Below are 10,091 nucleotides of genomic sequence, written 5' to 3' on the forward strand. Positions count from 1 at the left end.
CAAATACAACTTTTGATTCAGTGTGGACTCCATGTGTATGTGGTAAAGACTCTGTTGACACTGTCGTCATTAGTACAACATGGCTAGTGATGTTACTCCAGGCTGTAAAAACTGATCACTCCCTTTACTTGATCTAGTCAATCTATGAATGGACATTAATATGACTACACACACAACACAATGTATGAATCAATCAAATACAACTCCAAGTGTGTATGGTAAAGACTTTTTTCTATTTATTTCACCAGAAATTGTACAAAGGGTAGGTACATAACAGAAAAAAAGAGGAGCAGGAAAAGCAAATATGTCAATAAGCTACAAGTTCTGACAAAATTACGTCCAGCTAATAATTACACTAAAACTAAAAGAAAATGAAAAAAAGAAGAGCAAAATATTCCTGGTGAGGACCATGGATATAGTCCACTGAGTTGATGCTATCATCATTACAATGTGGTTTCATCACTAAGACAACACTGTCATGTATAATGTACATACATGTATATGTAATAAACTACAACAAAAATGTTTTTTTGTTTGTGTCCACCTTAATCTTGTCAAATGTATGGGTGCTACACTTGTAATATAGTCACTGTACACTCAAATTTTCATTTTTGTCTGAATTTGCATATTTTGGAATATATAATTAGTTTGTTTGTAAACCGCCTCCTTGATTTTCCAATCTCAGGGTGATGTCAAACACAGAATTTAATTTGCACAGCCTAACATCTTTTCAGTCCCCAAAGAGCACCAGCTAGAGGAGACTATTATACTGGGTGCCATGTGTGTGTCCCATCAATGCGTTCACCCTCATAACTCTGGTATGCACCAATTGATTCCAACCAAACTTGACACAAAGGTATTATACTATGTGAGTCACGTGCACATCACTTTGTTTTGCAACTGATAAATTATGGCTGAATGGTGACTATATTTGTAAAAGTTCATAATATGCATTATAACCTTGGAGATGTTATGTAGGAACACTTTTCAAATGCCTATGCCCATATTATCTAATAGTGAATCTTCTATTAAAATATTTTAAAAACATAAGTTAAAATGCTGTTGGATATGGAGAACAGAAGAACTCCTGGCCCAGACTCGGTGATTAGGACTTGATCCCACCACTTCCACCACATTGACAGTTTTAAAGGCAAATGGTTGTTTCCCACTACTATGGAAATGTTTGTGATGACAGTGCATTAATCAATACTCATGTTTGGATCTAATTGACTGAGCTGAGGGAAGGCTAAAACTGCCAAAGACTAAATGGGCACATTCTCTACATTGTCAGGACCGAGTCAACATTATCTCTACTCCAGAACATTATCCTTAAATATTAAATATAATATCTTATCTACCACACAGCGTGTATACAGTATTAACATCCAGTTGAAATCAATCAATATGGCTGCCATATTGAAGATCATTGAATCCTTTAGTACGCTTTTTTGCTCTATGTACAGTTTCCCATTTATAGACAATATCATTTTAATGTCGTATCGATACCAGAGCAACGCCGTTAAATTTCTCTGTATATCTGCCTGTGCATATCACTGTTTCTGTCTACCTAACCTCCCGTCTCATCATTTGTAAAAAATTACAGACCTTGTGAATCCCATTTAAACCGGGATAAGGGACTGGTCAGCTTCTCCAGCCTGGGGGAGATTCTTAAATCGGGCCGAGAAAAAGTCACTGACCCCCTATCTGTAAAACCAAAAACAGACTGATCCACCAATCACTTAATTCTAAAACATGATGAGCCCCCCCCCCCCTATATATATATATATATATATATATATATATATATATATATATATATATATATATATATATATATATATATATATATATATATATATATATATATATATATATATATATAATATTCGCATGACAGGGTTTTTTATCGTGACTCAGTGTGGACTACTTGACTGTCTTGCATATACTGTATAAGATCCTGGGTTAGCACTATCATAATTATAATTATTGACGACACAGGTTAAATATATTCTAAAAGGAGTTTAATAGCATCTTGACTGAAAAGTAGGAGAAAGCTTGAGAAGGGAATATGTGCATCTCTTATAGGGGTCTCCCCCTAGAAGTCCTGGAGGTTTTTTTTACCCTGAAAAGTCAATGTTGAGGCTATTCAGACCCTTTCAGACAACTAATTTCCAAGCTTTACAAGACAGCACCAACATGTAAATAGCAACTATACATAGGGTTGAAATACTTTTGAAATATACTTTGATAGCATCTTGGCAGTAAGAGGGGAAGAGCTTGAGACTGGGATATGTCCACCTCATGGGGGGGGGGGGTCCGAGGCGTCTCCCTCTAGAAGCCCTGGAGGATGTTTACTCTTGAAGCCAATATTTAGGCTATTCAGACCCTTTCAAGCAATAACTTAATCCATGCTTTACAAGACGGCACCATCAAGTATCAGAAACTATTCTTTATAACTTACATTGGGTTGAAATATGTTCCTAAAAAGTTAAATGGCATCATCATACATGTAGTAAAGGTGAGCACATCTAATGATAGTATCATTGGTAGGGGAGATTTGGAGTTTAAGGCAATTTTAGACTATCTTGGTAAACGTTTCAAATCAAAATGGCCCATAATATTGGGGCATTAATATTGCATGTATAGTAAAGTCACCGGTATGTTAGAGAACTTTAGGTGGTCATACCTAGTGTATAATAAAAACTGGAATCTGATGAGATGTGGTGATTTGTAGTGTCAATAACATATGGTGTCCAAAATAGAAAGTGTTATTAATCCCTTCTGACAAGTCCATACTGACGAATAGAACATTTTAGATTAACTTCTTTTATAACAATTCTATTATTATTAATAACTTTATTGCCACATATAAACTTAAAAAGTTTACAATGGAAGTCGGTGTGGTTTCGCAGTCAAAACATAAAATATACAAAAACTAGGATATAATACAATGACAGACAAATAAAAAGGCCGTGACTAAAAAAATGTTCTGATTTAAGTACCTGCTAAAAATGTATATCATGCTCTGTTTAGTGTGCGTATGGCCGTGGGGTAGAAACTTTTACTGAAACGATTTGTACGTGTCTGATTTAATTGCTCTATACCGTGACCCAGAAGGCAGTAATTCAAACATATTATGTGCAGGGTGAAATTCATCTTTGATTATTGATTTTGATTTCCTCATTGTGCGATCGATAAAGAGTCATTCAAGGGAAGGAAGGTCTGCCCCAATAATTGAAGATGCGATGTTAACAACACTGTTTAGCTTATCATGGTCTCTACTAGTAATATTGCAATACCAGACAGTGAACGAGAATGTGAGAATACTTTCGACTACTGCACGGTAAAATTTGACCATGATCGTTTTGCTGACATCGAAACTCTTTAGGCGACGGAGAAAGAAAAGACGCTGACGGGCTTTCTTTATCATTATGACGTTATCTATATACATGCATTCCCTGAAATAAGTGTACCAAGAAACTTAAACATTTCAACAATCTAGACCTGTTTACCGTGAACCGATAGTGGAATGTGTTCCGTACTGTGTTTTCAAAAGTCTACAATTATTTCCTTGGTCTTGTCAACATTCAATTCTAAGTTATTTTCACCACACCATCCAACCAGCAGACTTACTTGTTCTCGGTATGCACTCTCATTGTTATTCTTTATAAAGCCATTGTAGAAAAGGATTTTGGTCTTCCATCACAATCCAAAACACAATTACCCCCCCCCCCCCTCCACAATTTTCAAAACAGCATGACCCCCTACTGCCAATTTCAAAAACAGGGTAACCCCCCCTTCAAGTCCACCCCCAGGCCGAAGAAACTGACCGGTCCCTAAGAGACACCGACCGTGACAACCACACTACAGACAAGTAACAAGACTGAATCAGTGAATGGGTTTAGGGAGCGATCAGTTTTTACGGCCGGGGGTGGGCCAGTTACTTCTTGTTCATGTTGTACTTAAAAATAGTGACCCCCTGCGATTCATCCACAAAACAATCCACCCTCCCCCCGACAAATAAAAACAAACACTGACCCCCCCCTCCCCACGACATCTGTTGACAAGAAACATTCTTCTTATTCTTGCAAAAGACACTCTAGATTCTCAAAGCACAGTACAGCACACACTGCATAGTTGTTTTAACTTGTTACATTTACAGTAATTTTAAGTGTATCTGGTAAATTGCTATCCCGAATACATTGCTTCACTTGTATAAAGCTCTTTAGACAGGAACCCTATGAGAAGTATGATTGTCTGTTCATGGATATGTAAATTATTTATGGTTTTGTAACCAAAGATTCTAGGATATCTCTTAGATTGAGTGAACTATTACCATTATAGATTAATTCAGCTAATTATAAAGTACAATATTAGAAATGGAGTTAATATAATTTGTAAACCTAGGGGTTTCAGTAAGTTTCAAAGTAGGGAGAGAACTTGAAATAGTGTTGGGAAAAGTGCACGCTACGTGCGTGTGTGTCTGCTATACAAGCGGGCGGGGGTAAGAGCTGTTTGAAAATTAACACCTTTTGGAGGCCATTTAAAAGTACCATTCGAAGTAAAACACAACTTAGTTATATCAGAAAAGTATCACTAATTTTAAGTTTAAATCATTTCAAGTCATGCCCCCGCCTGCTATGCAGGTGTAGGGGAGGGTTTGGGAGGGGGTGTCGTCCCGAGCATGGTAAGAGCATGGTAAGAGCAAAGAACACCCTTTGGAGGCCATTTAGAGCACCATTCAGAAATACAACACAACCTTTTTATATAGTTATATCATAAAAGTATTACTAATTTTAGGGTTTCAAAGTTTAAATCATTTCAAGTCATATTGACACAAATAACAAAAACAGATCAAGTAGAAAGTGAGAACATTTTGGGAAAACATGCACAGTGGAGGCCAGTTACCATTTAGAGATACAAATTCATTAAATTATTTGAAAGTGTGACTCTATTGGCTATGATAGTGTGCAGTTCAACATGTTCAGGTCAATGGAGGCACAGATTTTAGAGTCAATCCATCCAGTACGTAAATTTCAAGGTATTTCATTTCTTTTGTGTTACGTGTACAGCTACACATGCAAGTTTTTATACCACATGATGACACAATGCAACTAATAATGGCCTGCAACATTGAGAAGTCATTTCTAACAAAACTTTTGCTTAAAAGGTGCAATGTTATGTCTCCATGTCATATGCTTGGGATGTATCAAGAGACAAAGAGTTTATGTTATATTTGAACGTATATTTATAGCCATTGTTATATGGTTTATTTTATGCACATACATTTGATGTATGGAAATGTAAGTACAGCAGGGGGGTTCATAATTTTGTTCAGTCTTTGAAAATAAGGTGACCCCCTCTTTGAGTCCCAAATTGAGGTTTCCCCCCCCCCCCGCCGGCCGTAAAAACTGATTGCTCCCTAAAGTTAATTCTGCTTCAAGTCAAATTCTTTATTTTTATCGAGAACAAAATGAGTTTTTTAAATCGTCAAAATCGTCACACGTCATATTTTCTCATCAAAATCAAGGACTAAATCATATCAGGCAAAGGACACTTAATGTATTATCAGTTATTAGTTTGATTTATCTTCTAATTAGTTCTAGAGATGCAAACACACGTTGATTTGACCCGTAGATAGATTTGTCGGGTTTTCTGACCTACAAGACAGCTAGCACATGAAAACAGTAGTGGAATATTCATGACTCCTAAATTGTTTATTTCCTTCAGATAAATATAGCCATGAATTGATGTATATTGTTCATCTAATAAATATAGTCATGAATTGATGTATATTGTTCATCTGATAAATATAGTCATGAATTGATGTAAATTGTTCATCTAATAAATATAGTCATGAATTGATGTATATTGTTCATCTGATAAATATAGTCATGAATTGATGTATATTGTTCATCTAATAAATATAGTCATGAATTGATATATATTGTTCATCTGATAACTATAGTCATGTATTGGTGTATATTGTTCATCTGATAACTATAGTCATGAATTGATGTATATTGTTCATCTTATAAATATAGTCATGAATTGATGTATATTGTTCATCTAATAAATATAGTCATGAATTGATGTATATTGTTCATCTAATAAATATAGTCATGAATTGATGTATATTGTTCATCTAATAAATATAGTCATGAATTTATGTAAATTGTTCATCTAATAATATAGTCATGAATTGATGTATATTGTTCATCTAATAAATATAGTCTTTATTCTTTATTCTTTATTCTTTATTGGAATCCAATCAGCTTTCTACAAAGTAGTAGTTGTTTTTCATGGAGCCATAAAAATATCTTTAAAAAGTACATAAAACACAAAGTAATAAGTAACTCGATGAATATACAAAACATAACAAAACAGAGTACAAAGTCGAGTACTGTCGCTAAAGAATTAAAACAAGTATACAATTCAAGAAACGATTACAAAACATCGAGTATGTGTCGGGCACATGTCTGTTTAAAACCATTCAGAGATTCCAGATCTCTTATAGATCTGGGAATCCTATTCCAAATATTGGATGCCATATATTTCAAAGAACTTCAATGGCAGTCATTGTGATAGAAATCTCCTCTGGCACTAGCCCTGGTTCTGTAATTATGAACTTTATCTATTTTGGTTGAACTGTTAAGATAATGAGGAGTTAGATTATTGTTGATCTTATACATTAAATCTTTGCTTCACTGACATCCACTTCAGGCGTGTTAACATATCAACACTGTGTGTTCTGTAGTGACATTTCAAAATAATATGCATGCCACGGTTTTGCAGCCGCAAAATATTGGTTTCACTAGCATGGGACCACACAGTATTACAATTATAATCGAAATATGGAAGAACTAGTGTATTGTAAATGGTTACTCGAATATTTAGAGGTACCATTGGCGCTATTCTCTTGAGAACACCAAGACCTCTATTAATTTTATTGACAATATTATCAATATGTGCCTCAAAGTTCAAATTTTTGTCTATGTGAACTCTCAAGTGATCGAGGCTATTAACTTGTTCAATTTGCTGACTGTCCAAACTGAGTTCTAAGTTGGTAGTATTTAAATGAGCTTCTTTTAGTCATGAATGGATGTATATTTTTCATCTAATAAGTATTCATGTCTACCAAGAGCCATGATGCAATAGTGAAGCACTGAAAGAATATAATATAGATGAACAAATTTCAATTTGATGGTTCTTGGCAACCAAGTGAAAAATGATGAAAAATCATATTTTGAGGGACCTGTTCCAACACCATCCAAATTTGTATAATTGAAATTGTAAACTGATATTCTTCAGTACCGTAGCCTGCGGGGGGGGCAATTGTCTGTCACCCCCCTCCCCCGAGATTTTGGGGAAAAAAGCAAGAAAAAAAACTACTTTTTGTATACATAGCGATGCTATTAAAATCGTTATTTACGTGACGATTCCTAGCATGCGCGATTTAAATGGATAGTTCACTAAAGTGACCGTACACTGACTCATGGCTAATATGTATCTTATATCGCTATTGTACGCTGGCTTAACTTTGAAAAAAATGTATCCAGTTAAAAATTGTAATTTTTTGCAGCAAATTAAAAATTCTTTGTGCGGGAAAGTACAAAAGAAGTGCGCACATGCACTGTGCATTTTCCGCGAGTAACAGTCTTGAAAGTCTCTTTCATTTGAAGATAGCAAGTCGCAATTATAATGTCAGCGAGTGAAACTAAAAAAAAAGACGGAAAAAGTCGTTCAACGTGAGGTAGCCTGCTATGTTGCATGCAGTGACTCCGAAGATGCGCTCGATCTCATTTACATCTTGTTCCTTATATTAAAACATTTCATGCTGATAAAACGGCAGATCTCTTTTTGGATAATTTGGTGGCCCTGAAAAACTATTAAACTAGGTACGCAGTTTAAGATCCACTATTTGAAGATATTTCTTTCAATAATTGTGTTCGACGTTGTCTTTGGTTAAAATGTTGTTTGATATAATTATCTCATTGCACTGACACTAGCGTTATTTCGCAATTCATTTTGAAGCGACAATTTGCTATGGAAAGAATGGTCTTGAATTTGTAAACAGAGCTGTACCTTCGACATCAAAATCCAAACTTCAATTTCCATTATAATGATAATGACAAGGAGAATTCATTGAGTTCACCTTGGGTTCCGACATAAACGAGGCCATAACAGTTTTGGGAGTTGGGTAAAGAAAATGATTATTTTGTTGTGTTACTTATTTGAGAAAGCACCATCCATTTTTTTAAATACACTTTGAATGTGACATCTTTTCGGCAACTACTTTGAAAAAGATACGACACTAGGCCAGAAAAAATGAAAAAGCTGTTCAACCTACCCATATATTTTTTTCTGGTGATGGACAATATATCCTCATGCGGGCTTCGCATTTTTTTCCAAAATTAAGGATATTTCTTTATATTTTCTGAATAGTACACGTAATAATATACATTTGAGTCTATTCCAAATTATATAATATCTTATACAGTGGTTTACTTGGCTCTGATGTTGCATACAAGCATGAATTGAGATTAAACATTCAATGTGCACTTAAAAGAATTGAACAAAAGTTTATGACCATTGGGCCATCAAAAATCTGAAAGTCTTGAAATATTTTGCTCTTTATTTGGGATTTGTTGGAACCAAATTAAACTTCAGGAGAAGTCATTTACCATGTGCACATCCGCATAATATCTTTCAGCTTTGCCACAACAAAATACACTTCCAGATAATATGTTGTGCATAGCATAATTGTTTCAACTCTGGTATTTATTATGTCTATGGTTTGATATTTTATGCCTCTAAATGGCCTCCTACACTGTTTTATTTTCAATTTTTTTTTCACCTTTGGAGTTGTCTCCTTCCAATTCATCATTGTACCATATGATTTTATATCTCCACTGTAGTGTAGGTGACAGAAGGGGTGGCTTAAATAATGCTTGAGTTTCAATTGGTGGGGCTTAACATTTGTTGAGACGAGAGGGTGAGAGGAACTACACCATTTGTTTAACCGTAAATTGTGTACATTTCCTAACTGTAGCTATGCAAACAAATTGCATGAGATAGTATCAAGTTGGCTGAATAAGTTCTATCTAAACTCGACCTGAAATATTTTGCTATCATTATATATGGTTTATTTTATCCTTGTCAAGCATTGTGAAAAAATGAAATCGACCTACTTACCCAATGACATGTGATGGGATAGGTTACCCGTTGACAAGCATTTTTTATTTTTTCTGACCTTACATATGATATTTAATTGCGTATGCTAAAATATATATTATGTAAATTGCATGCAAATTTATGTAAATTATCACTTTTCTTAATTTTAAATGCATGATTGCATCAAGACAAAGTTCTGCCCCCCCCCCCCCCCCCCCCTTGGCAATTTGGTCAGGCTACGGCCCTGTTCTTGGGTACGAACTAACTTACTTACCTATCATTTGTACAAGGTACTATTACAGTTGCACACGTACACACTAGCGTCGGCATTTGGTCGATCGTTACGTAAATTTGGAAACACCAAAATCGTTAGATAGATGACAATTTTGTTTTACAGATTACAGATTACGTGTAGGTTTCGTGTTTGGAAAACATAATCGGGAAAACTTCAAAATTAACTTCACAAGTATCGCACGGAGCAGAGCGGACTAAGCTTTGCACTGCCATACTTACTGTACACTAGGTAGCTAGCTACGTGCGATCTCGAGTTTGGTAGAAATGTCATCGATGTTCCCGTTATTTTCCAATCGTGTTCTAATTCTTTGAAAGTATCTGTTATGGCTGTTTTATGATTGATTAAACTTGTATTTCCAAACCCAATGTCTCATCTCAGAAAACAGTCAATAAAATCACAAACCAGTACCGTAGCCTGCGGGGGGCAAGGGGGGCAACTGCCCCCCCCCCCCGAGATTTGGGAAAAAAGAAAGAAAAAAAGATACTTTTTGAATACATAGCGACGCCGTTATTAAAAAATTTAATAAAATCGTTATTTACGTGACGATACCTAGCATGCGCGATTTAAATGTGACTGTACACTGCTGACTCCTGGATATAATATGTATCTTATAAGTTATATC

This window comes from Glandiceps talaboti, chromosome 5 (assembly GCF_964340395.1).
Source record: "Glandiceps talaboti chromosome 5, keGlaTala1.1, whole genome shotgun sequence".
Lineage (NCBI taxonomy): Eukaryota > Metazoa > Hemichordata > Enteropneusta > Spengelidae > Glandiceps > Glandiceps talaboti.